Source organism: Lepisma saccharinum, chromosome 17 (assembly GCF_977018435.1).
Source record: "Lepisma saccharinum chromosome 17, izLepSacc3.1, whole genome shotgun sequence".
Taxonomy (NCBI): Eukaryota; Metazoa; Arthropoda; class Insecta; order Zygentoma; family Lepismatidae; genus Lepisma; species Lepisma saccharinum.
In genome coordinates, this window is record NC_139245.1 from 61740177 (window position 1) to 61764235 (window position 24059).

The following is a 24059-nucleotide window of genomic DNA, read 5'->3' on the forward strand; positions in this document are numbered from 1 at the left end:
GTTTTTCATTGAATAAAAATATCTAAATTTGCAACTATTCCTAAGTAGTGAACGATTAAATAAGGTTAAGAAAAAGGGAAGAAAGGTCAAGAATTTTGGATTTGTTATTTTGGTAGACACCCTGTACTCCGTTGATTAAAAATCTGTTTTGCAACGTGAATTGACAATGATAATGGATTTAAAAAACAGATGCAAAGACCTTCAAAGCAAGACCAAAATTATATTTGTAGGACTACAATATTATAAGAGAAGTAGTTTCGTAAAAATCGTTAAGAATAGTTTTTTTGACAAATTTTAAAAATCTGAAAATTAAGAATTGTTGAAAATCTTTCTGGTTGCACCGTAATAAAATTTCATTAGAATCGGACCACCCATTTCTTTTTTATAGAATTTCAAAGAGAGTGATCGTATGCAAAAAAAAAAAAGGGGGACACTTTTTTCTCAAGACAAAAAAAATTGCTTAGCATAGATTAACGCAGAATTGAGTACGCTGAGTTTTGATGTAACTCGTTTCTATGTAGACTAATTCCTGGTTAATTTTTAATTTGAGTCCAAACTCGAGTATCTATAAGTTTTAATCCGTGAGTAGACTATTCTTTTGTTGTTGTTGTTTCTCTTTCGTCAACGTATATAAACAAAACATAAACCTACAGTGCTGTGAATTTGCGTCTTGACTGCACACCGCTGCGTGATTTTCTTTTGTTTTACTACCAACATACAACCCTATCGCTAACCCAAGAAAACATACAAAGCCAGGAAAGTAATTTATCTTCTGTAACAAAATCATCACTTATCGAAATAAATGTACTTTTACGACTCTGTTCATAACTTCACGTAATTTATTAATGTATTTCAAAATGTGTTTTGTTGTTTCTTTTGACAATTTCTCTTGCAGTTCTTTTAAGTTGGTATCACTTCAGGCAATCGCATCTCAGGATCGTCGTCTTGGCGAAGAGAAAGTTTCTTTACTTGGGAAGAGAGGCTCTTAGCCAAGAGTTTCTCAATATACGACTATGAAACGACACTGTCTCAAGACGAGATTAGCTTCCCAAGATCGTCTTGGCTAAGAATCTCTTACACAGTGTCTTGAGATTTAACTATGAATACGGCCCTTAAAGGATTCACTTCAATCCCTGAAGATGAGAGTGACGTTAACTCTCGAGAGCCTATCCAGAAATCACCTGGCTGATTGCCCGAGAAAACCTCTTCAAATCATTCTTTCTTAAGCTGTGTGTATATTTGGTGGGTTATTTATGTACATAAATATTGTTTATGCGAACCTTACCGCCCCAAATTTATCTTAAGTTAGCGTCTCTGGCCTGGTTCTCCCAATCGCTGCCACTGTCTCTAAGGATATAATTATAATTAATAATTAAATTGAAGATAAAATCTGTTTCTTAGATGGTAATATTTACTATCGCATATTAAGAATCATAACCATGACAATAGATTTTATTGTTATTAATTATTTAAATCGGGAATCGTCACGACCGCTATCCATACTTCTTCAACCACTGACCGCGCCACCCCGAACGTCGCGTTTTGCGGCAGGTCCGCCAGAATTTCATTTGTCAGAGAACAGCTGTGAGGCATCGTGGCAACAGCGTGTCAATTGGGACCAGAGGAAAAGAAGAATTTCCCCTATATTCTCGTCTGCTGCCGTTCACCGCGACTTGTGTGTGAATTTTAGTTCGCATATTTTCCGGGGGTTTTCTCTTCACTTGTAACAAAATAATCGTGCCGAATAGTAGTGCAGGTGGACCGGTTGACGGTCATCAAGTGAGGATCAAAAAAAACTCAAAAACTCACTTTCTCTCCATGTTCTGTGCCTCATTTATTGCGCTGACGATGTTTCCCAGCGTAGAAAACAGCACCAAAACATCAAAAACTCACTTTACTCATTTGAGGATCACCAAAACCTCAAAAAAACTCATTTTTATTAATTGAGGTTCACCAAAACCTCAAAAACTTATTTTCTCTCCACATTTCGCGCATTCATTCGTTGCGCTGACACAGCGTGATGAGTAAATAATGCACTTTCTCATTCTTGAAGTACGAATGCATCTTATCGTAATTTTCCAAGTCCCGGTCAAATGTTTATATATCGTGACCTTTGTAAACCTACCTCTCTCGGGAACACGATGTGTCGCACACACACATATGCGCGCCTGCCTGTATTGTGACGCAAGCAAACAAACAAAATGCTTTTACACCAAAACCTTAAAAAAAAACTCATTTTTATTAATTGAGGTTCACCAAAACCTCAAAAACTCATTTTCTCTCCACGTTCCGCGCCTTCATTTGTTGCGTTGACACAGCGTGATGAGTAAATAATGTACTCTCTTATTCTTGAAGGATGAATGCACCTTATCGTAATTTTCCAAGTCTCGGTCAAATGTTTATATATCGTGACCTTTGTAAACCTACCTCTCTCTCGGGAACGATGTGCCGCACACACACATATGCGCGCCTCTTATTATTTCCGTATTGTGATGCAAGCAAACAAACAAAATGCTTTTACCTGTGGACATTTAAAAAAACTACAATTTTGTTCCCTCTCCTCTCTGCGTGTGCTATCAATGTTGACACAATGACACAAATTCAACAATACGTAGGCCTTGGGACGACGGAAGTTATACTTCCTGGTGGAAGAATTCCCTACTGACGTATACAATTTGTTTTGTTTATATTTCAATACACATGATGCTTAGGTTACAGCAGGTTGTTAACATCAGGTCTGACAACTGTTGAGAAAACAGTGACGTCAGTTAACAGCATAGGTAGCAGTGATGCGATGCGATGCATTAACTTGTGAATTTTCGAACTCGCAAAAATGACGTGGCTGAAATGTAGGGGAATAATGTTCTAGAGAAGATTGTCTCGGATTTCTATTGGTCCACGTTGCGTTGGCTAACATTTCACTTTGACCTCATTAGAAAACCGTATAAAACTTATAGCGCTAGTGTAGAAAGTTCTTTTTCATTTTGAACGTCAGTGAAGAACATTTTCGCAGGATTTTCCAAAAGTAAGTAACTTTATTTCTTAGCTTGCATGAGTTGGCTTTGATTTATAAGTATGGCATTGCTTTCATGAGTTGATTCTTGAAACGAGCCAAACAGATATAAGAGATTGTGGAAGGAAGGTAACTTCCTGAAAAACCAACCAGCTCTTATGTATTGTGGAAGAAAATATACTCACAAAACATGCAAAAAGAGAGAGAATATAGAAGGTGTTTCATGTCTCTCTCTGCTTTTATATATTTGAAGCATGCATCTTGGTAGCTGGAATGTTTCTTTTTTCCGTGTGCCGTTGTTGGTAGGTAGGAAATATGTGTGCGGGGCATATTTCAAAAAAAATAAATGTGTTAAATTGTTAGAGGAAGGCAAGAAAAAAATGGAGGAGAGTTGCGTGTTTTTGATATCTAGTGGAAGTACTGCATGATTGATTTGATGTTTCAAGTCAATTTTATGCACAGTAAGGCTAATCGGGACTGGACCTACAATTTCAAGAACCACTTGTGCTTCCACCGGGTATCGAACCCGAGATCTATTGATTATAAGTCAAGGACGTTTTTTTTTTGCTGCGCCATCGCAGAGGCTAGTGGAAGTACTGATTGATTTGATATTTTAAGTCCACTTTATGCACAGTAAGGCTAATCGGGACTGGACCTACAATTTCAAGAACCACTTGTGCTTCCACCGGGTATCGAACCCGAGATCTCTTGATTATAAGGCAAGGACGTTTTTTTTTGCTGCGCCATCGCAGAGGCTAGTGGAAGTACTGATTGATTTGATATTTTAAGTCCACTTTATGCACAGTAAGGCTAATCGGGACTGGACCTACAGTTTCAAGAACCACTTGTGCCTCCACCGGGTATCGAACCTTTGATTACAAGGCTATCGCTGTGCTATCGCAGAGACTAGTGGAAGTACTGATTGATTTGATGTTTTAAGTCTATTTTATGCACAGTAAGGCTAATCGGGACTGGACCTACAGTTTCAAGAACCACTTGTGCGGGTATCGAACCCGAGATCTCTTGATTACAAGGCAACGACGCTACCGCTGCGCCATTGCAAAGGCTAGTGGAAGTACATAGTTATTCGAATCTTATTTATTTAAAATATTTAGTTTTTATGCACGCTTATTGATATTAAACCTCAAATTAAATAAAATCTGACAACTATAACCAATTATACTTATGGCTACAACGAGCATTCGCAAAAAATGGCTTGAGATTTTTTTTTTTGCTACGTAAACAAAATGGCCGACGTACCAAATATGAACTGGTTATATAGATTTGAGAGAGAGATGGATAGGAAAAAAAAAAGTTAATTAAAATTTAATTTCATGATTGCAACACGGAACTTAATAATTGATTTAGTTTATTTTATTTTGCGTTTTGTGCCCCTTGGTTAATTTGCGAGATGGGGATGAGTGATGAAATGGATGAAAATGGACATTCACAATCAACCATACTCGACCGGGATTCGAACCCGGGACCCTTGGCGTCGCAGCGCGATGTGCTAACCACTCGGCCACAGGGTCGGGCAAGTACTGGTATATACATAGACCAAAGTTACATGGTTCTAGGTCCCATAGGAGCCAAGAAAATCAATGTCTTGGAAAACGTCTTAAGACAAATATCTTAATCTTTAAGAAAGTCGACTTCCGGTATCTCAAGATGTTATTTCCGGTCTGTCAAGAAAATTTTCTTAAGACAAAAATCTTAAGACGTTTTCCAAGACATTGATTTTCTCGGCTCCTAATTGAGCTAGGATGATGATTTTAGGTTTGTTGGATAGGATTCGACGAGAACTATTCGACTAGCAAATAAAATCGATTCCACCCCCTCAAGTTTCGGAAATACAGATATTTTTTTATTTTTTTGAGAAACTTGATTTGCCGGCTTAGTTTTTACTCTAATTCGAAAATTTTAATAGCATTCGATACAAAATTAGAAGTACTCTACAACCTATTGGAGGGATGATGACTAGTGCCTGCTGTTTTCGAGTTATTTTGGATTAAAATTTCAAAATGTAATTTCTAAGATGTTTTGTAATTCATAAACTATGGGTTGTAGGAAAACGATTCTTGCTCTATCTGCTATTGCTCGACGAATACTATAAACATAAACAAAGCTTATGGTTTAATTTTAAAAAAATGGCGACCTTAAAATAACTCTGTTTTCTGAAATTATGATTTATACTTCATACGCCAAGAGGGCTGAGGGTTAGAAAAAAAAAGTTTGTTTGGTAGAATTATGTACACATAATATTTTTGTGTTTTCTATACACAAGCTTAATTATTTTTTTTCCAATTATTTACAGGATTCATTAAGAAGCAAGAAGTAGCATATACATAAATAGCACACACCAAACCCAGCACCATCGCGAATTAGCCTTCCAAGGTTTTTTTTTTTTATTGCACAGCATTTATTTTGTGGCACTCTACTATATATATAAAATAACATACCCCACAAATATTATTTTTTTCAACAAGATGCAATCGGTACAAATTTGCCCCACTTGTGAAACTGGTGTTTCAAGGAAAAATTTCCAAAGGCACTGTCGTACCTGCGTACCTGGTAAGCGTGTGACCGCTACAGAACCATGTCCCAGGTGCGACAAACATATTACCATTAATAATTTGAAAAGGCATATAACATCATGCAAAGTCGTCGTCGGAGCACCTGTTCCACAACCGTCGACCAGCTCGACCAAGAGGAAAGCCGAAGCCGACTCGCCACCATCCGCCAAACGTGTCAAGCCTGTGGCGAAAGCGAACCAGTCTGCTTTCCAGCGTTTGTTAGAGGACTTTGTCCTCACTTCGGAGGGCTCATGCGACGTGCGTAGCTTTTTGGAGAACGTGCAAGCCAAAATTATTTCTATCCTCGGCGATGCGCTTGCAACGCACTCCACCAAATTCTACGCATCGCTACGTTGCCAGTACAAGAAGCCGTCTGATGAAATTTACAGCTTCTGCCACAACACCAAGGCGAAGACGCTGCATCTGGCGGATGTCGACAACCTCGAGGTCATCTACAACAAGTTTGCCGAGGAGCTGGTGGCAAAGCAGGAGGAACATCAAGCGAAGGGCTCGGGGGGTTCGCTCTGCGGCGAGCCTCACGAACTGTGCGTCAAACTTTGCAAGTTTGTGCCTCTCTCCGCCTCCAGCTACGTCCCCTTACCACCTACCATTGCGGCAAAGAAGGCCGTCCTGAACATTCAGAACAGTGACGCCAAGTGCTTTCTCTGGTCGGTGCTTGCGGCGTTACACCCTGTCCAATGGGAAAATAATCCACGCCGAGTTAACCACTACCTACCCTACGAGCCAGAGCTGGAAGATGCGATGGCTGGGATCGACTACCCGGTGGAGGTCCCGGACATTCGAAAGTTTGAGGCTCGTGCGCGGTTGGCCATCAACGTTTATGGTCTCACCGACAAAAATGTGGTGTACCCTATACGGGTGAGCGACGTAGACGACGATGGTGTGCAGGAAATTCATCTTCTGCTCATCAAGGACGAGACCCATCACCATTACACCCTTATCCGTTCCCTCTCTCGACTTGTTTCGAGCCAACGGAGCAGTGAAAGTCACCACGTCGAGGTGTGTCGCAGGTGCTTGTCCACTTTTGATAATCGAGAACAGCAGGATTATAAGCGCATCAGAGGTTCCAACATCGCTGCCGAGAAGCTCGCTAACCACAAACTTTATTGTAATGCCAACGAACCGGGGGTGGCAGTCTTGCCCAAACCTGGCACCGTGGAGCGTTTCCACATGCACGGTGCCATGGTAGAGCACCCCGCTATCATCATCGCGGATTTCGAGGCCTTCCTCAAACCCCTGTCCACTTGCGATCCCGATCCCGAAGTTTCCTCCACCACCCCTTACCAACTCCACGAGGCATCCAGTTTCGCATACGTTGTGGTGCGACGAGACCAACACATCGCCCCCGAGCCCTACGTGTACCGTGGTCCCGACGCAGCCAAACACTTCCTCGAGAGGATGGTTGTCGAGGCCATCGAGATAGGGAAGGTACTGTTGGCCCCCAAGTCTATGCTCCCACTGTCTCCCGACGATCAACGTAGACACGACGAGGCCATCGCTTGCCCTGTCTGCGTCGAGGAGTACACCGCCAACAACCGTAAAGTCCAACACCACGATCACTTTAACGGTAGGTACGTTGGTCCTTGGTGCAACGGATGCAACCTCATGGCCTGGGACCCGCGCTTCATCCCTGTGTTTTTTCACAATGGCTCTGGATACGACTTCCACCATCTGGTGCCTCACTTTGGGTACGACGACATGCGAATCAACGTCCTGGCGCAGAACGAGGAGCGTTATATTAGCTTGAGCAAGTGGGTTCGAATCCCAGGATCACGCTCTACCGTCGAGCTTCGCTTCCTCGACTCCCTGAGGTTCCTCCCGGCAAACCTCGATGCTCTCGCGGGGAAGCTTAGCGGCGAGCATATACTCATCACCTCTGCAAACTTTCCGAACTTGGACGCCGGTCTCTTCAGGCGTAAGGGGGTCTACCCCTACGAGTACGTAACGGGCCCCGACAAGTTCGCGGAGACGTCGCTACCTCCCCAGGCGAAGTTCTACAGTCAGCTACGAGGCTCGAACATCACCGACGAAGAATATCACCATGCTCAGTCCATGTGGCGCGAGCTGGATTGCCAAAATCTTGGGGACTACCACGATGCGTACCTCAAACTTGATGTGACGCTCCTCGCTGATGTGATCCAGGCGTTTCGTGCAACTGCGAAGACCATCTACAAGCTGGACCCTGTATACTTCTACAGTCTTCCCGGATTGGTATGGTCGGCCATGCTTCTTGTTACGAAAGTCAGGCTTGAGCTTCTTTCGGACGTGGACATGATGCTGTTTGTAGAACGTGCCGTGCGGGGTGGAATGGTCCAGGTGTCGCAGCGACACTCGCACGCCAACAATCACCACATGGCCACCGGTTACGACCCCTCACAACCGTCCAGCTACATCATGTACACGGACGTCAATAACCTCTACGGACACTCCATGATGCAGCCACTCCCCTTTAGAGGCTTCGAGTGGGCTGATCCCTCCAACTTCGACGTTGAAGGTTTCGACGATGTGGAATGCGGATTTTTTGCCGAGGTGGACCTTGAGTTCTCCGAGAAGCTGCAGGATTTGTTCTGCGATCTTCCGCCAGTACCGGAATTCAAATGCCCGCCTGGCTCGAACCAAGCAAAGCTCGTCATGGACTTCGAGCCCAAAGAGCGTTATGTCCTGCACTACCAAAACCTCCGGTGGTTGATGAAGCAAGGGGTTACCTTCCGCACAGTACATCAAGTTTTGATGTTCGAGCATTCTCAATGGTTGAGGCCATACATTGAGCTCAACACCAAACATCGCACAGACACCACTTCTGATTTCGATCGCGATTTCTTCAAGTTAATGAACAATGCGGTGTTCGGGAAAACTATGTAGAATGTGCGAAATCATGTAGATGTGAGGCTAATATCAAACAAAGCACAATGTCGCAGGCTCATAGCAAACCCGTTATTCAAATCGAGGACCATTTATAATGAGCAGCTTGCTCTGGTGCATATGAGGAAGAACGAGGTGATGCTCAACAAGCCAATTTATGTTGGTGCCTCAGTATTAGACCTGAGCAAGCTGCACATGTTTCAAATATATTATGGGATACTACGCCAGCACTATAACGACAATATCAGCCTACTCTACACGGACACAGATAGTTTGGTGTACCACGTCCGCACGGCCGACGCATACGGGGATATAGCCACGGTACCAGCTTTTGTGAACCTCTTTGATACGTCAGGCTATTCCCAGTCGAACCGATACAAAATCCTGGCTCCCAACAAAAAGGTGCCTGGCAAACTCAAAGACGAGAAGGACGGTGATGTAATTCTCGAGTTTGCCGGTCTTCGCCCCAAAGCCTATGCTATTCGGGCAGAAGGATCCATCACGAAAAAGGCTAAGGGTGTGGGCAGGCAGGTCGTCCAAGAGTACCTCAAGTTCGAGGATTACGTCAAAACCCTTCAAACTAGGACGTCAATTCCAGGAGTGGAGCAGCGCATCCAGAGCGTCGACCATGTGTTGACCACCAACCAGGTGAGAAAGGTTGCCCTGGACGCACGCAACGACAAGAGGTGCGTTCTGAAATGTGGGATTCACACGCTCCCGTGGGGCCACCATCGTCTAGAAACTAGTAAGATATGCCTCAAATGTAGTAAATAGTATGTATGTATGAAAAAAAAAACAAAAAAAAAACAACAAACAATTTATGTAACAGAAGTTCTAATTTAATATAGCCAAAATACTATAACAATAGTGTTTATCATCAAATGAAAAAAAAAAACAGATGGAGGTTTGGGATTTTTAGCGGGACTAACTCCCTGCCGCGCCCTACGGGGTGAATATGGGGCACACGCAGGGCCAAAGGGGAAGTTCCTTTGTGCGTTCAAGTGTGATTTATTTCTAAAATGCATCAAAATTAATTTTTTTATTATTTTTTGTTCCAGATTATTCTCACAAATGTAAGAAGGTGTTTCTCGCAGTACATCCTAAACATTGCGTTGCAAGTTAATCTAATATTTGAACCTACGGTCAGTATAATTTTTTGAGAATTATGTGATTTTTTTTCTTGTACTTAAAACTGTTCGGTCACTCTTTCATTCTTGACATCATACACAAAAGACTTCTCTGCAATCAGGATGACGCTGCACAGAGTATCGGCAGGTAGCGCGTCGTGGAACTCGCAGACGACCTTGATGTTGGTGCGATCGTTGACTACCACCTGCTTCCTTTTTGTGGTGTTGATGACGAACATCGGCCTGCGGATTTTGAATTCGCTGGGAGTGTAGTACATGTCGACGTTTCCCTCTGTTACTCTCTTGTAAGCCGTGTAAGCTTCGTAAAGTTTGAGGTAATCGTCTTTGGTTATGTCCAGGTTGTAATTCTCGCGCGGGAACACTTCGTTCCTGCCATTCTTCAGATAAACGTTCTTGATCTTGCAGTCGTCGAATTTACTGGAATCTTTTTCCTGATTGTTATCGCGCCCGGTCTGAAAGAGTACAATGACGAAATCTGACATGTCGAACTGTATGTTGTTGAACTGAGTCGTCACGTCGAATTCCATGTGACTTCCCGACGCCAACTTCTGCACGCACTGGTAGCCGTGAAAGTGAATCGGCACCTGTGGACTCTTCAAGATCTCCGCTTTGTACTTGAGGGCGTAATTCGTTTCGTATTCCACGATCGGCATTCTCAACTCCATGCTCCGGATAACGCACTTGGCTGCTTCGGGTAAAGTGTTGGCTATCGGCGTGCCGTCGGCGTTCAAGTTGGTGTATCGCATCAGTGCGTCGTTGTCGTTGGCCGCTCTTCGAAACGTGACGCGCAGTCCTCCCTTCCAAACGATCTCCTTGTAGTCCGAGAAGAATCCCGGAAGCAGACGCATGGGAAAGAGCACCGTGTGACTTCTCGTCGATATTTTGGTCCCCGCTTCGAAACCTCCCGCCTGATAGTATGCCGCGTCCCTTTTGGATAATTTCAATGTTCCCACCGCCGTCGACGTGATGCCTGGATAATCTATTCTGTCGATGACGGTGTTGTGTTTCCTCACCTCCACCTGCGAGAACAGGTGAGGCACGCAGTTGTCTACGAGTTTCAAATTGGCATTGGGCGGAAACGCTTCTCCGCTTTCTTTCTTCACCACGTCGAATTGAAGGTAGAGGTCCGCTCTGTGAGGATGAACGAACCCATCGCCTACGTCCACGTCGTATTCGATCTCTCGGTTCGCTTCGTTGAGATTGGCGAACGTGCGACGGTTGGGAGGGAAAGATTGCAATTCGTAACTTTCGATTTGCTCCATTTTCACTATGTGTGTTATTTATTATACGTTGATCTCCACGATGGCAGTGGTCGTTGCACCTGCGAAATCCACCACCTCTCCTTTCTCGTTCGTCACCACCAACTCTATGTCGTCTATGCGGTTGCGACATACTGGAAAATAGATCGGCGAAGAGGGTGTGTAGATGATCGGTTCCATGAACTCGGAACTGGGTTTGAAAGTGGCTATGATTCCCGTCTGCTTGTGACTTCCTAGTAATCCGTCCGAGGATTTCGTGATCATGCCTTCCGCCACGTTGCAGTGAACGTTTAGAGTCTCTATGGCTAGAAATTTAGGAATGTTGGTTGCCGTGTGTTTGATGCCAGCTTCGAGTTTGGTGTCGTTCTCGAAACCTAAAAGTTCTCCTATGGTGCCCAGGTCCACGGTCTCCGTCGCCGACACGATTTCCACTCTGTGCGTGACCGAATTTTGAGAAAGGTACGTGCCTTTAGGTAATTGAGCTTGCAAAGTGGAAAGATTGTATTGGCCTGGCGTGACGACGATGTGTTCGCTTCCGACGCTAATTTTGTTGTTGTGCTGCGTGACGTTAGGTATGAGGTACATGCTGTAGAATGCACGCAGAGCCACGGATTTAGGATAGACGATGTCGTCGTGCAGCGTGAGTTTCAAGATCGAAGATTCGCTCGTGAGATGGAACACGCCCATCGTGTTTCAGGTTCCACAATGCTTTCTGGAAATCTTCGATCGTAGGCTTATTTATTTTAGAGAGAAACGCGAGCATGGAGAGACAGAGATGACCGCAGTTCTCGTCTCCGAAATTTTGAATGCGTTCGTCGTTGTAGTATATAGAAGTTTTGTTCGTTTTCAGATAATGGACTAAATTTGTAGGTGGAACACCTCCGAAAGAATCGAAAACGAATGCTTTGTTATTGTCATTTTTGTGGTAACATATCCAATGCGTGCCTGGATTTTCTTGACTGTCCAAGTTGACTACGCCGCATTCTCTTCTTTTAACGGTTGAAGGTAACGAGTCGGACATGAAAACTCCTCTGAAGTTTTTGGTTCTTAACGGTTCGATCAGAGATTCAATGTCTCGGTTGGTGAGTGCTGCTGTTTCTTTTTTTTAAACTTTTTCATCACGCCCTTCCCTTTCTTCTCCATGGCCAGATTATGACGTTTCTGTTCTTCCAATTCCGCCTTGTTCTTCTTCGAGTCGATGACGGTTTTCGCGATGGCGGCGCTTCCGCCAGCCAAACTTCCAACGGCCCCCAATGCTGCCAGGATGGCCGGGATGCTGAATATGAAACCTCCGATCTTTTGCTGTTTCCGCGAACGCTGCAAGCGTCTCAATTGTGGAGTGCTGAGAAGCAATTTTATTCCGTGTCCTTTCGTCAAGCAAGAACGTTTCTTCTCGCGTTGTTTCTTGGTGAGTAACCCATCGAGGGCACCTAGATTTTTTAGATTGGTGTATGGTATCTGGTACACGACACCCTTGGGCTTCATGTTGATGCTCTCTATATATTTTTTTTTCACGGTATGTTATTTATATATATAAATGTTCTGAGATTTTTTTTGTTTCCCTCTCGTGTAATTTTTTTTTAAGGTATGTTATTTATATATATAAATGTTCCGAGATTTTTTGTTTTGTGTAATTTTTTTTTCAAGGTGTGTTATTTATATATATGTATGTTCCGAGATTTTTTTGTTTCGTGTAAATTTTTTTTTCAAGGGGTGTTATTTTATATATACTCCGCACAGCCGTTACACAAATTCTATTACGTGCTTCGTTTTCTTACCAAGAAGTTCCTTTGTCCCCTTGTACACGATTCGAGTTTTGTTCTCGATTAAGATAGATAGCTTCTGGTCGGATAACATGTTAGCATATCGATCTGGTAAAAATAGACTGTATTGTGCGTTGAGCAACAGACGCACCTTGGGACCATACTGGGTAGAAACGATTGAACCGGAAGTTATTGTGTAAGGTTTGTCGACTTCCAATTCATGAATTTTTACATATTCGACTGACAAATTTAGCATTTGTTTTAATGCTTGGAGATCACTCATTTTTTCAGTCGTCATATCGAAGAGAAATTTCAGTGTGTGTTAGAGAAATTTAATTTTTTTTCACAATGTGTGTTATTTATATATACCGAAGATTATTTTTTTTCACGATGTGTGTTATTTATATATCAAGTTTTGACACGTATATATATTATTATCATTTTTTTAACAGAGGAAGAAAGCTCGTGCTTCGGAAAACGCGATGATGATGTGCGTGATGATTTCTTCCGTCTCCTGCTTCGACTTATGCCAATCATCCGTGTATCGTCTTCTTCCCTGCCTCGCCTCGTGCAGTTCATCTAACCTATCATTTAATTTTTCCCCTGCGGCCGAAAGAAGAGTGTCGAGATCACCGCACCTCATGCCACTGATCTCACGAAGACGGTCCTTGACAGCCATTTCACAAGGGATGCGAAATTCCGGCGTTGATCTCGCTATGATTAAAAATTTATTAACATCTCTGTTTACTGCCTGTTTAAAAAATTTTACATAGCAGTTCGTGCGGCAAATTAGTTATACGAGTCATGATGTTTTTTTACTGTATGTTATTTATTTACACACCCCACCCAAATTTTTGTTTCGTGTTCATGGCGATGGTGGTGCCCAGTGCTGCAACTCTTTCTCCCAGCGAAGCGTCTCTGCTGACGAATCTTTCGAAAGCTGCGTGCTCCAATTTCTTGTCTGCTTCGTGACGTGCATCCAGATCCGTCTGCGTGGTGTTGTAGGCGATGTCGTGATCTTTGCATGCGGCGTCCAACGGATTCACACCCTTGTCTCCTCTCTCCAATCTTTTCTCGAGTTTGGTACCCGGTCCGCAGTACTGGTAGCCAGGTAAATGCATCTCGAAAGGTAACTTGTTGATGATGTCATTCACGAGTCCCTTTCCTTCGGCCACGTTCCAGAATCTCGGAGGCAGCGTGTTGATGATTTTGATGAGGTAACCTATGCCCTTGTCGTCGTTCACGATGAAGTTGGAAAGTTTCGTGCTGATCATGTCCACGATGCCAACCTTCTCGTTGTAGAAATTACGATTGCCTGCATTCTCCTCTCCTGCAATAACCAACAACCTGTCTATGAGTTTTCTCACGTCGTCCACCCAAACGAATTCTTTGGGTAACGTGTTGTAGAGTTTGACGCCGCTGCCTTTTTTGACCTGGTTCCATATCGGTTTGATGAGATTCCTGTACTTCTCACCGCTGCTGGATTTGACGCGATTCTGCGTAGCATCGTTGTTTTGATACAAGGCATCCGTCATGATCAAAATTTCCTTGTAACTTTGGTAATCTTCGTCGGTGTAATCTTTCGGCTGCTTTTTGGCAACGAGTTCCCACAGTCCCACCGTACCCGGATACCTGTTCCAGCTATCCTTATCGCCTAAATTGACTTTAATGTCGTTGCCTTCGAAGGTCACCTTCGATTTCCCAATCTTCCACACCACACCCTCGTTGGTTTCCATGCTCGGATACAATCCGAACACTTCATCCTTGTCGAATTTCCCCGTGCTCAGGTAGTCTCGTGCCAAAGGTCCCAACTCGATTTTATCCGAAGACGTGCTGCTTATGGCTCGACTTCGTGGTACGTCCTTCAGTTCGAACGGCGTCGAAGGAATGCTCGAAATGGGTGTGGGTACGGTGTAACTTTTAGCTGCGAGTGGCACGAGTTCGTTGATCAAATTTTTATTTTGTTCCGTGACGCTTTTAATTTCTTTACCTAGATCGCTGATGGCATCGATCACAGGTTGATCTTGACGTTTCTTCTCTTCGTAAAATCCGCGATTCTCGGATTTCCAACCTTTGAAGCGTCTCGCGAGGTAATCGCGAAGCTTAAGATTTTCGTCTTCGATTTTTCGTTTCGTCATAACGTTATTTATACACGTCGTTTCTCACAACGTTGCAACGTTTAGAAAGTCGTTGATTTTGTTTCTGTATTTTCCGTCGTTGGGTTTCCTCGTCATGTCGATCGTCGCGAATCCGAAATCGTCACTGTTCCAACAGTGGGAGCAGCGTTCCGAAAATTGATTGTAGTTCATGTCTCCGCCTACGTAGTCATCGTGCGCGTGCTTGAGGTTGGTGTGATCTTGACGAAACAAACATATGAAATTAGCGTTGTCGCGTACTAACTGTTTTGGAATTTTGGAAAACGTTTGAGCTAGGTAAAAGCAATCCATTCCTTTGTGACGACCTTGCGTGAAAAAGTTGCGAATTTCATTTTGATTATCCAGGATGACGTCGTCGAACACAACAACTGAATTTTCACGGCAATCGTCGAGTGGAATAATTTCAGATGCAAACGTTGCAATGTCCAGACCATCGTACAGTTTCATCAGTTGCTGGTATTTCGCTTGCTCCAAACTTTTCGAGAACACGTACAGGTGCCTGTTCTTCCAATCTAACCAATTCGGTGCGAGGAGAAAATTGTCCACGAGCAGTGATGTTTTCCCACACCCCGAAGGACCTACGATTAGACAGCGGATGCTGTCGGGAAGCAACCTGCCGTTCTTTTTTTTTTTCTCGTTTGACTTTCCGAATCCGGTAGACGCTCCACCACGTTCCACGTACTCACAAGATCACTTCGTTCGCGTCGATCCAACTCTTTTCCGGAAGTCCCAGCCATTTGACAAACAGTTTGTCACCTTTCCTACGCAATACTTTCTCGATGAGGTACGTGTCAGGATGTTTCGTTTTAGAGAGTTCCTCTTCGTAAAATCTTCCTTTCAAAATCTCGCCGCTACTATCTTTTATTATATACGTGTGTCGGTTTCCGGGTAAAACTCGAATCACCGTAAAAAGTTCCGTGCTCCAATTTTTTGTGAATCCCTTCTCGAAGGTGCGTTTGAATTTGCTGATTCTCACCTGGTCTCCAATTTTGAATTTTGATTTCTTGGTAGTCGTGGGAGTGTACTTTGGACAGTAAACTGTAGAAATTAAACGCTGCTCGTCAGATTTCGAAACGTCAGCTGGCTTCATGCCTATCGTTCTGTGTACCGTATCATTATAGGTGTCGACGAGTTCCGGCAGGATGTCGACCCATTTGTAATTTCCCCGAAGCGTGAATCGTTTCCACATGTGTGTTTTCAAGGTTCGATTAAATCTTTTCACGATGCTGGCTTTGATGTGACTGAAGGTCGAATAATGTCGAATGTCATGTTTTTTAATAAACTTTTGGAATACGGCGTTGTAAAATTCTTTACCGTTGTCCGTTTGCAAAAACCGAGGTCGTCTGTTGCTTTCGCGAAAAATTAATTTGAATGCTTCCGTGACGCATGTTCCCGTTTTGGCTTTCAACGGCAGAGCCCATGCGAATTTCGAAAATGTGTCTATGACGGTAAGGAGGTACTTGTTGCCCTTGTTCAATTTATGGACGTTTTTCAAATTGCCGCTACTCATCTCCACGAGGTCACTTTGCCAGAGGTCATCGATGCCCTTGGTTACCACCGCCAAACGTTCGTAGTTGCGGCGTGCAGGTTTATGCAATTCTTCGACGATGGCTTGGCTAGACATTTTTTTAGAGATTACGTTTGAAGAGAAGCACGAGCGTGATGGGATTCAAAGAAGGTGGCACCTCGCTCGTGTTTTGAATGATCAGCTTATCGCCGGCACTCACGTCGAAAACGGTAAGATCTTCGTCTTCGTGTATTTCATATATGTTGCGCGTTTCGTTCCAACGTGCCAGAGGAATGTTTCCTGCTTTCTGGACACCACGATTCGATATCAAGGTCATGGTGGGAACGATAGCTTTTCTGCCGTGAGACCAGTATGAAAATTCGTTTATCTGAATCGTGCCATCGAGGAGAAACTTGTAGTACGGATGATAAGGATGTAATATGTACAGTTTGTTACCTTCGACGAACGTGGAGATTCTCTGTTGATTGGGTACGCTGTTGATTTCGATGGCTTGGAGAGAATGCAGTTTAGCGAATTTAGTATCGACGCTAACGAGGTTGCTGTGAAGCTGTCCCAGTGTATTTTGTACGGGTAACAAATGCTCGACTATGGTATCCGTTACGGTAGAAAACGACGGTTTGATTTTCACTTCCACGTTCAACTGCTTGTAGTTTTCGTTGAGTTCTTGCAGCTTGGCACCGAAAGAGGCCAGCGTCGATTCCTGCGTGGATTCCAGCACTCCAACTTGATCTCTGATGTTGACGACAATACTCTGAAGGTTCTCGACTTGATTCAATTTCGAGATTTTCTCGGTAAGATCGTTCACGATGCTTCGCATCTCGGTAAACTGCATGTGAAGGTCGGCGACGCTCTGCGAAGTGGGTAACGTCGACACCAGCGAACTGATTTCGTCTCGAATCTGTTCCACGTTCACCGTTTCCGTTTCCAATCGTTTCAGCATTCGAGATATGTTCCTTTTCAAAGCGTGTAATTCTTTGGAGGTGGGTAGATTGGCCACCCTACTCTCGAGATCGCTCAACGAACTTTTGTCGTCGCTCGAATCGGATAGTGCCGTCACCGCCGTTTTCAATTTTTCCAAATCTTCGCTCGAAGGTACGCTCGTCCGTAACGATTCCAAGTCACCCTGTATGTTGTCGAGGACGTGATGAAAATGAGCAAGATTGGATTCGACGTTCAAATTTTCCAAATATTCGATCTTCTGCTGAACAGTGCTTAACGTGTCTTGAATGCTCGTCAACGCGCTCGCTTCAGCGTGAATATTTTTAATTTCTTCGTTGATCAATTCCAGAGACGCCTGAAGCGTAGCGATGGTGGTTTGAATGTGTTCGAAATCTTGATAAGCCTCCAATTGAATTTTTATGTTCGCGACGCTCTTGCCGATGACCTGCAGTTCGTCCGACGATGGTAGGTTCGTCATTGTATCTTCCAAAGTCTGCAACTTGGATTTAATTTCTTCCAACGTGCTGGTGAATTCTTCTTGTAATTTGGAAACGACGACATGCAAGCGTTCTCCATCAATATCGTTCACAACGGTTTGAAGTTCAGAGAAATTCTTTTCTATTGCGGAAGTTCGTTCTTCGATTTCGAGTTTCAATTTTTCCAAATCTTCATTTTTCGATTGAAATTGCTGTAATTTGGCCAAATCATTTTGAAGCGAATCCACGCTCAACTGTATATTTTGAACGTTGTCGTAAGAAGGTACGTCAACATAATTTTTTATGAGCGTTTTCAGTTCGGAATCGATTTTCAGAATGGGATCGAGACATTGCGTTTGGAGCGTAGCGATTTCCGACTCTAAACTTTTGTTTAAGGTCTCCTGCAAAGCGATCAAATCGCTCCTCAACTTTTTAATTCGGACATCCAACATGAGAATCTCTTCTGCGTGGTCTACACGCTTGGTGTTGCCGAAAATATCGTTAGGCATTTTTGGTTAACGGTTATTTATAATAGGATAGACGATTCGTAAATCTACGAAGAGAGGAACGAGTTTGTCGTAATCTCCTAGAAGTTCCACGTACAGGTAATCTCCTGCGGAAACATCGTACGTAATGTTAGAATGCATCTTGTCGTGCTTGATTCGAAAAATGTTCTTGCCGGTAGATATTTTGATTTCGCCTACGTTTTCCGGATTCACGGTGATTTGAAGTTTCCCGTCGATCGGAATTTCGTAAAAATGTAAATTGTTGTTAAAGACGTAAAACATCTTGCCGATTTCATCATCCAATTTCGTCCAAATGCTGTTGAGGTGAATGATCAGCAGACCGTTGAGTTTAGATAACACGGAAGATAAGAGGTTATTGGAATTTGGTGGTGCAGTTTCCATGATGGTCTGTTTTTTGAAACCGAACAAATTCATAGGCATGCTTGTTATTTAAGAATATGGTCAAAGTTTTTTTTTGTAATGACAGTCAAAGTGTTTTTTGTTGTTTTTTTTTTGTTTTTTTGTAATAACTAACAAAATGATTTTTTTGTTTTGTTTTGTTTTTATGAATCTTCTGTTGAAGATGGGCATATGTTGCAGGTTTTGCTTTCTGCTAAGCGATAGTGCCCCCACGGCAGTGTGTGAATTCCACACTTCAGGATGCACCTCTTATCATCGTGCGCATCCAAAGCAATCTTCCTGACAATGTTGGTTGTCAATTTATGGTTGACGCTCTGGATTCGATACTCTTTTCGTAGAACAGGTGAGCGAGTTTTCAGGCATTCAACATAATCCTCGAATGCGAGATGTTTTTGTACAACCTGCCTACCTACACCAAATAGTCCAAAAAAAGAAATTTTGCCCCCTTGGGAAGGCCCTCATAGTGTGGCAACACTGCGTCCACATCGCCGGTGGTGACATCTAGTAGCAAACACTAGAACTATTTCCACAGGTATCGTCTTCATGTTCTCGACTGAAATATTAAAACAAACGCGGAGTCCAATGTCGGTGCGTCACAATACAGGCAGGCGCGCATATGTGTGTGTGCGACACATCGTGTTCCCGAGAGAGGTAGGTTTACAAAGGTCACGATATATAAACATTTGACCGGGACTTGGAAAATTACGATAAGATGCATTCGTACTTCAAGAATGAGAAAGTGCATTATTTACTCATCACGCTGTGTCAGCGCAACGAATGAATGCGCGAAATGTGGAGAGAAAATAAGTTTTTGAGGTTTTGGTGAACCTCAATTAATAAAAATGAGTTTTTTTGAGGTTTTGGTGATCCTCAAATGAGTAAAGTGAGTTTTTGATGTTTTGGTGCTGTTTTCTACGCTGGGAAACATCGTCAGCGCAATAAATGAGGCACAGAACATGGAGAGAAAGTGAGTTTTTGAGGTTTTTTTGATCCTCACTTTATGACCGTCAACCGGTCCACCTGCACTACTCCGAATACTCTGCATTTCAACAAGTTTTTAAGTATCTAATATTTTTAACACATTTGTATGCTCTGTATACGCTGTAACGTGTTTTCATTAAGGAACTATATTTTTGTGCTCAAGCCTCGCGAACTTTCCGTTCAAAGGCGCGTTGCCATCTCGTATTCATTATCCGCTTCCGTTCATTTTCTTGTATTTATACATCGTGCTCATTTTAATTGTTCTCTATTTTACATGATTCCATTCTAAAAGAAACCTCGCGTTGCTACATGTTGGACTTCCTTCCCTTGCATTCCAAAATATTGAAATTCTTTCCCTTGTTTGTCCTTTTTCTTAGTGCAGACAGTGAAAGTATCAACGATGGAAGTTTGCAATGCTGTTACCACGTCACTGTCAAGATAGGTTGAGCCAGAGTACAGGGGTGTGCGGAACAGAATTTTTTCGGTCGGGACGGGATTGGGACATGCAATTTTTTTAATCCCGACATTCGGACGGGAAAAAATCGTCATTTTCGGGACAGGAAATGTTCGAAATTTCCCGAAGCTCTAAAAATCTCGAATTCTACACGTCACTTTCAACTTAAGTGATGGTTTTTGCATTTCTGAAATAAACACAAAGAATTTCCGATAAGTTCTAGATATTTGCAATGCAGAAAACGTCAATAAATAACAACTTTTCAAAATGACTATTCGTTTTTTCTCGACTGTTCGGGATCCCGAAAAGTCGGGAAGTCATTTCCCGAAGTCTGGATCAAGACGGGAAATTTTTTACCATCCCGGTCGCTACCTTTCGGGATCCCGCACACCCCTACTAACAACATATTCTATTACGACCCAATCTAACCTAATTGGATGATACCTTTCCTTACCGTGATGTGGCTAACTTCTCGGATATTGTGGCGAAAATGTTCATGCACTCCCTTCTACACAGGGTTGGCAAAATTTGTGTTTTTTTAAAAAGAACAAAATAAACCTTTTTTATATTAAAACATGATTTTTTGTTTTAAACATAGTATAAACATGAGTTAAAAAGCATGTTTTAAACAAAATAAAGTCAACCTTTTCCCAGTAAATTATAAGTAAAGTCGTTAAAGAAAAATATAGGGTTGTGCGGGATAACGAAGGGTCGGTACCGGGATCGGGAAAAACATTTCCCGACTTTTCGGTATCCCAAGCAGTTAGTTTTTGTACCAGAAATCCAAGAACAAGCACTTAAGATGAAAATTACGTGTATAATTCGAGATTTTCAGAGCATCTGGAAATATCGATCATTTCCCGTCCCTAAAAATTCCCAACTTTGTCGGGAAATGGCGAATATTTTCCGTATCGAATGTCGGGATTTAAAAAAATTTCCCGTCCCGATCCCTCCCCGACGAAAACAATTCTGTCTCGCGCACCCCTTGAAAAAATACTAATTTTTATGAAACTATATTACTGAAGTACAGTGGCTGAAAGGACAGTTTATATCCCTTTGGAAATAAGGTTCACCATACTGCAGGAAGGGGTGTGCGGGGCAGATTTTTTTTGGTCGGCACAGGAAATTCTTTAAATCCCGACATTCGGGAAGGGGAAAGTAGTGGTAATTGATTGTTTCAAAATAACACTTGGTACGAGTGCATTTGTATCCTCTATTTTTTATCAATTGAATATCAGTTTTTGACATATTTTGACAATTTTTTGTCATGTTTTAGCGTTTAGCGATGGTTTAGTAAAATTTCCCTTTTTTCCCACCTCACACTTGTAGGTATATCACGATCTTACGTGATATAACTTAACCTATTTATTTATTTTATTACGTGCTAAACTACACGAGAGCCTCTACGTGCGTTGACCTACTTTACTAGTAGTGTAGTGGGAGAGTTCAGCGCCCGAAAATGAGGCTCGGAGTGGGGCTCGGTGAGGCTCGTCTTAATGGTTTTCTCTTGTAAGGCATAAGCTTCATTTTCTCGCAGTGTTGCCAACACCTACCTACACCTCTTCTTCTTCTTCTTACTTGGCAAGGGCTTAGCCAATGTATACACTGGCGTAACATACACACACTGGGCAAGGAGAGCCGGCAACAAACACACACTGCCGTAAAAGAGAGAGAGATGGATGGCAACACGGTATATGTGTGCGTGTGTGTGTATAATATGTAGCATTATTTAGTAGGTGGAAACGTACGTTCTGGAAGGGTCCTTTGACCTACTTTTTATTTTACGACGTTTTACGGACTAAACAAACCTACAATGAGAGAAAAAAGTGGAGAGAAAAGAAGCTCTGGCATCACTTTTTTTAAGCTATTTTTTACCTCCTGCTCTTATGCTAACCTCGCCCTTTTGACCTATACTCTTGAAATGACTTACCTATAAGTCTGTCTCCTCTTACTGTAAGGTCCCCTCAGTGTAATCTACTACGACCTTGCTCTCAGCATAATCTGCTACGATGTTTTTTTTTTTTTTTTAAAAAAAAGCAACTCATGTGCGATCTTCTACAATGTGTGTGGCCCTCCAATGCTACGAACTAACGGGACCTCTATCTCCTACGATGTTTTTGGACCCCCCCTCTGCTACGATGTTTTTCTCCTCATGATGAAAAAAAAATGGTATTGTAGCGGTATTTGAAATCGGCTGTGCAATGCGTGAAGGGCATGTTCACTGAACAATAGGAGAGCTTGGAAGAGTACTTCCTTGGGCTTTTCATCGAAAAAACGGGGCGCGATGATGATGTTCAGTTCAGACAATTGGAAATTGGGGGACTAAAATTTTCGGATGCGGATTACGCCACCTCGCAAATCTCTTATAATCCGAAAAGCTCTCTGCCGTGGGAAAAAAAAAGATACCAAGATGGCGGCAAGTTGTAATAGTGCTGCTGATCGTCGTTCTGTGTTTCGAGAGTTTTCAGTGGTTTTTCTCGGCCTGTGTTTAATCATAGTGTACTCGTGGCTTCAGTGTAGCATTCCTTCCGCTGTGTCAAAGGATTCTGATGAACTATTGCGGTGGAGATGTGCTCAGTGGAGATTTTCTTTTCCGGCACTCGCGGCGACACGTGTGCGTGTCTCCGCCATGGCTTCGCCCAGAAGTAGGGAACAACGCTCGGCAGGTAAGGGGACCCCGGTCCGGTACTTTCACCTCCTGTGCATGGCCTTGATCTGCGGGGACATACATGTGAATCCGGGGCCTGTGAAAACGGTGGCAAATTTCTCTGTGTACTACCAAAATACACAGAGCATTAAGAATAAGCTTGGCGACTGTGCAATTTTTGCGTGTGAACTCATGGCATATGACTGCCTAATTTTTACTGAAACGTGGTTGACAAAAAACGTTTGTGACAGTGAGCTGCCATTCGCAAGCCATTTCACCATATATCGGAACGATCGTGCGACTCGTGGTGGGGGCGTTATGATCTGTGTTAACTCAAAATGGCCAAGCAAAGTACGCCACGACTTAAAACGGAACTGTGAAATACTGTGGGTGGAAGTTTCAGTGACCGGCGCCAAGAAGCTTCTCCTTGGCTCTTACTATAGGCCACATATAAACAGTCCTTTGTTCCTCCTCGAAGAATGTCGAGATTCTTTGCTTGAGGCAGTTGCCCTGGGAGACGTTGCGCTTTTCGGCGACTTCAACCTCTCAATTGACTGGCAAGACCCTGTGAATGGAACAGCGAAGTGTACGAACGACGCATGGTTTATTGAAACTTTCATCTGTGGTTTAAACCTGAAACAACATAATTTGTTCAACACCAGGAAGGACAGCAACCTGGATTATGTTCTGTCCACCCTAAACGATATTAGTATCACGACACGTAAGAACCTCCTGACCTCCGACCACGACAGTTTGGATGTTTCTATTCTCATCCCCCCCACCCCCTAGAAGAGGTCATCGCCCCTCCATCCAGAACAAACGCTACCTGTGGAACCGAGCGCCGTGGGAGGAGATAAGACTTTCCCTCGACTCCTTCCCCTGGTGCATCTTGGAAGACGGGACGGTCGACGAGGCAGCTGACCTATTTACAGGTGTCATTCAAAAAGCAGTGACGGACCACGTGCCTACAGGGAAAATATCTTCTCGTAGATTTCCGTGTTGGTTCGACTCCGAAGTGCGGGATGTACTGGCCAACAAGACACGAGCATGGCAACTTTGGAAGGGCTTCCCGAGTGAACACACGCACAATACCTTTGCGGCTCTGCGACGACACTCAAAGTATCTCCTTCGAAAAAATATAAGGAACATATAGACAATATCACTGCAACAATCCCGGAAAACCCAAAAAACTTTTTTAATCTAATAAACTCAAGGAAAAATAACAGTAGGATTCCAGCTGAAATTACGCATGATAGTGAAAGTGCGATAGGGGACCGAAGGGCAGAACTCTTCAACGCTTATTTTCATGGTAA